The sequence below is a fragment of the Bison bison genome, unplaced genomic scaffold (genome assembly GCF_000754665.1).
Source record: "Bison bison bison isolate TAMUID 2011002044 unplaced genomic scaffold, Bison_UMD1.0 scf7180017864240, whole genome shotgun sequence".
Lineage (NCBI taxonomy): Eukaryota > Metazoa > Chordata > Mammalia > Artiodactyla > Bovidae > Bison > Bison bison.
In genome coordinates this window covers 2,068,030-2,072,517 of record NW_011494812.1, presented here as the reverse complement: position 1 = coordinate 2,072,517, position 4,488 = coordinate 2,068,030, and positions in this window count along the sequence as shown.

The following is a 4,488-nucleotide window of genomic DNA, read 5'->3' as shown; positions in this document are numbered from 1 at the left end:
CGAAGAGTTGGGCACGACTGAGCGACTTCACTTTCACTTTTCGCTTTCACGCATTGGAGAAGGAAATGGCAACCCACTCCAGTGTTCTTGCCTGGAGAATCCCAGGGATGGAGGAGCCTGGTGGGCTACAGTCCATGGGGTCGCTAAGAGTCGGGCACAACTGAGCGACTTCACTTTCACTTTTCGCTTTCACGCATTGGAGAAGGAAATGGCAACCCACTCCAGTGTTCTTGCCTGGAGAATCCCAGGGACGGGGGAGCCTGGTGGGCTGCCGTCTCTGGGGTCGCACAGAGTCGGACACGACTGAAGCGACTTAGCAGCAGCAACAAATGTCTAACTTGATTTACTCTCCTAATGATCAATTATGGTGCCATTTTCAATTTTTGGCCATTATAAACAAGGCTTCAAAGAACATCTGAACACATCTCCTTGTACACATACTTGAGAGTTTCTCTAAGGTAAAACCTTAAAATCGGAATTTCTGAGTAATCTCTGCAACTTTACTAGATTGTGCCGGATTGCTCTTCAAAGCTGTTGAAGAGTTTCCACTCCCACTGCAGCCGGGACGTTTCCCGAGCTCCTTATTCTTACTACCGAGCTGCCGAGCTCGGTCAGGCCTCCAGGGGGCGCCGTGCAGCTCCCTGTAATTCGTGGTGGCCACGCCACAGCTGTTGGACTCCGCTTTTGTCGCTGCTATTAAATGTTCGTGGTCCGCTGGGCCAGCAGTCATTGCTGAAGACGGTATCCCAGAGATGCGTTTAGGGCAAGCTCCAGCCTCTGGGTCGCTGGGAGATGTGGTCTTAATCCTCCTCTTTTCCAAATCTTTTCTAAAGTTTGAAAGCAGTACAAAACAAAACCTTCTCCGTCTTGAACTAAAACCAAACAAGAGCCTAGGTTCCTAAAAGAAAAATCTGTATGCTTAATCAGAGAAGGCAATGGCACCCTACTCCAGTACTCTTGCCTGGAAAATCCCATGGACGGAGGAGCCTGGTGGGCTACAGTCCATGGGGTCGCTAAGAGTCGGGCACAACTGAGCGACTTCACTTTCACTTTTCGCTTTCACGCATTGGAGAAGGAAATGGCAACCCACTCCAGTGTTCTTGCCTGGAGAATCCCAGGGATGGGGGAGCCTGGTGGGCTGCTGTCTATGGGGTCGCACAGAGTCGGACACGACTGAAGCGACTTAGCAGAAGCAGTATGCTTAATATCCAAATATACAATGCTAACATTTTAACCTATATGTTTCCTTCAGATGTTTTCTTTTTAAGACACAAAACATTCCAGTTACACTTGGAATTCTCCTCCTATTCTTTCACCTCTCTGCCTTCCGGAGGCAGTTAAGATCCTGAGTTTGGCCAGTATCCAAACAATAAATTTGCATAACATGTATGTATCCATAAACAATGTATAGTATTATTTATTTTTTTATATATACAAGTGGTATTCTGTACCTAATACTCCTGCAGTTTTATTTCCTATGCACGCATTGTTTCTAAGATATATCTAGCTCATTCAGTATTTATCTATTCTCCTAACAATGTATTTTTTATATTGTTTTCAGCGTTTGTATATTTAAACAATGCTGTATGCACACTTCAGGAGGGTGAAGATGTTTATGGTTTGTTCATGTTTACTTTTGAGCCCCTGCAAGTGTGCCTGGCACATGGAAGTTGCTTGATAAATTTGCATTGAGTTAATGAATAAATGAATAGCCTCACACATGTTTCTAGGCGATCCACATGCAGACTTTGCCTAGAATATACATATAAAAGTGAAGAGGCTGGATTTTCAGGTGAACTCGGCCTGTCACTCTCCAAGGTTTACTATTCTTTGGGTTTCCAGCTGGCGACTGCCAGCCAGGACAGCCCTGGGACCCAGGGTGCTCTGGCGTTTGTAGCCGTCTCCATGAGTCTGAGGATCCTGCATGTTCCTGTGGTGGGAGCTGTCTTTGGTGTCCCTGGCATTGCCACTCCTTGGCACACAGCATGCCCTTTACTTACAGGAGAATGTGCCATCTGGTCTGTTTGGCTCCTCTGTATTTGACAAATTGACCACTATTGGGAGAAGAGAAGACAAGTTCAAAGTTAAGCTGATGGGTGTAATGGGAGAGAGGGCTGGGGAGCAGGGTGAAACTGAGGCGGAAGGATGAACTTACAGGGCACTCCTTGGCTTTGGGACAGCAGGGAGGGAAATGCCGGGTGCTGGGCTGAATGCAGCCCCAGGGGTGCCCTCCCCCGTGGGCCTGTGAATTGAGTCAACAGCTCAAGATGCGAAATGAGACTCCAGTGATCCGCCAGAGCAGTGGGTGTGCAGGAGCCAGTACCCGCTGCCATTGGGAAGGCCCACTTTTATAGCATGTAGGATGACACTTCCCTGAGATCCTTTCCCATTTGGAAAGCACTAAAAAAGCACAACCTGCTAAGCCCAGAGGGTGAGCACTCTGACTTAACAGCCCTTCTACTTTCTTTTGCAAAGCATTAAAGTCATTAACTTCCAGCAGGCAGGGAAAGGTTCTTACTTAACTGTTCTCTTCCGAAGAGTCTTAAAAATCAGCTGCTGTGAGACCTTGTCTGTCATTGGCGGTGTGAAACCATAGAGCACCGTACAGCTGCCAAGTGGTGGGGCCATTCTGTCACTGTGTAACCTAAGAAGAACTGAACCCAGTGGCGTGTCCTCTGCTCAGAAGCCGTGGTGACTCCACACTGTGGACCAGGTATGATCCTTCCCCTTTGCCGGGAGGTTCTGCTGCCCTTTCACTTTTACTGAGTCTAACCACGTGTTTCCTGCTACCGGAGGAGGTTTTGCCTCATCTCTGCCAAGTGACCCTACACCTTTCCCTCTCCCTCACTGTCACCCATTCATCTTGACCGTCTCTCTCTCTAAGCCCCCATGTGTGGACTCATTACCTGATACATAACATTTGAATTTTTAATAACATCCAACATTTGCATATCCCTCTACGCTATCTGATCACACCCTCCACATCTCACTGAAGGTTCAACTTCGTGGATTTTGCCAAACACATTCCTCTTATCTCTTTAATCACTAAGTGTTTATACATTGCATCTTTTCTAATTACAGGTAATCATCTTTGCAGGCACACTTAGGGGTGTACCTGTCATGTATCCCCCAGTAGATTATGCTGCTGCTGCTAAGTCACTTCAGTCGTGTCCGACTCTGTGCAACCCCATAGACGGCAGCCCACCAGGCTCCCTCGTCCCTGGGATTCTCCAGGCAAGAACACTGGAGTGGGTTGCCATTTCCTTCTCCAATTCATGAAAGTGAAAAGTGAAAGGGAAGTTGCTCAGTCGTGTCCAACTCTTCTCGACCCCATGGTCTGCAGCCCACCAGGCTCCTGCATCCATGGGATTTTCCAGGCAAGAGTCCTGGAGTGGGGTGCCATTGCCTTCTCCCCAGTAGATTATACATTTCCCTAAATTTATTATATTCTTCCCATTCCTGCCTCTGTGTGCAGATACCCAGGCGGGTGGGGGCATGTCAATTAACCACTCACCACATGCTTACTGAGCACCCAGGTGCCAGGCATTATGCTGAATGGTACGGGGTTTGGGCATGGTCCTGAGACTCTTGTAGGAAAGAGAAAATCGAACAACTGAGTGAATCATTATAGGTAAGCAAAGGGCCACAAAGTAGAACAGATGCTCTGGGAATACGTGTGAGTATATGTGGGGGTGGTTGGATGCCATTTCCCAGGAAATGGTGTTAAACTGAGGCCCACAGTGGGGGTAGAAGTTGGGAGCTAGGCAGAGCTGGGGAACGAATCATCTCAGGAAAAGGGAATAGCATGTGCCCAGACTGTCACGCAGAGAGCAAAAAGCATCTGGTAACATGCAGAAAAAGGTTAATTCAGCTGGCGTGGGTTGCCCCAACCTTATACATTCCAAAGGTCTTCAGGACTGCCTCTGGATCAGCGCTTGTAAAATGACCTCTGAACTCTTGGAATATCCTGCCTGAAAAGAGTACCTCTGTACACGTGAGACCTTGGGCCGGGCCAGAGAGTCTATGCTAACAAAGTGACATGGTGAGTGCCTATTTTTAGACCCTGAGGATTTTGGGGGCCTTCCATATCGATTTGAGCGGCTAAAGTCAGTTATGCAAATGCTGCCTATATGATACTCAAATGACCCCCAACAAACACCCTGGATACCATGGCCCGGGTGAACCACCCTGGTTGGCAGTATTTATGTGTTGCCGCACATTGCTGCTGGGAGAATGCAGTACTCCACTCAGAGGGCATCACTGGAGCCCCTGCCTGGCTCCTCCTGGACTCTGTCCCGTGTGCCTGTATTCTTTGCAGGCTGTGATGTGTGTCCTTTCACTGCAGTAAACCACAGTGGAGAGGATGACAGCTTTTCTGTGAGTCCCTCTAGCAAATCATCAGAGTGGTCCTGCCTGTGCGTGCACTAAATTGCTTCAGTCATGTCTGACTCTTTGTGACCCCATGGGCTGTAGCCCACCAGGCTGCTC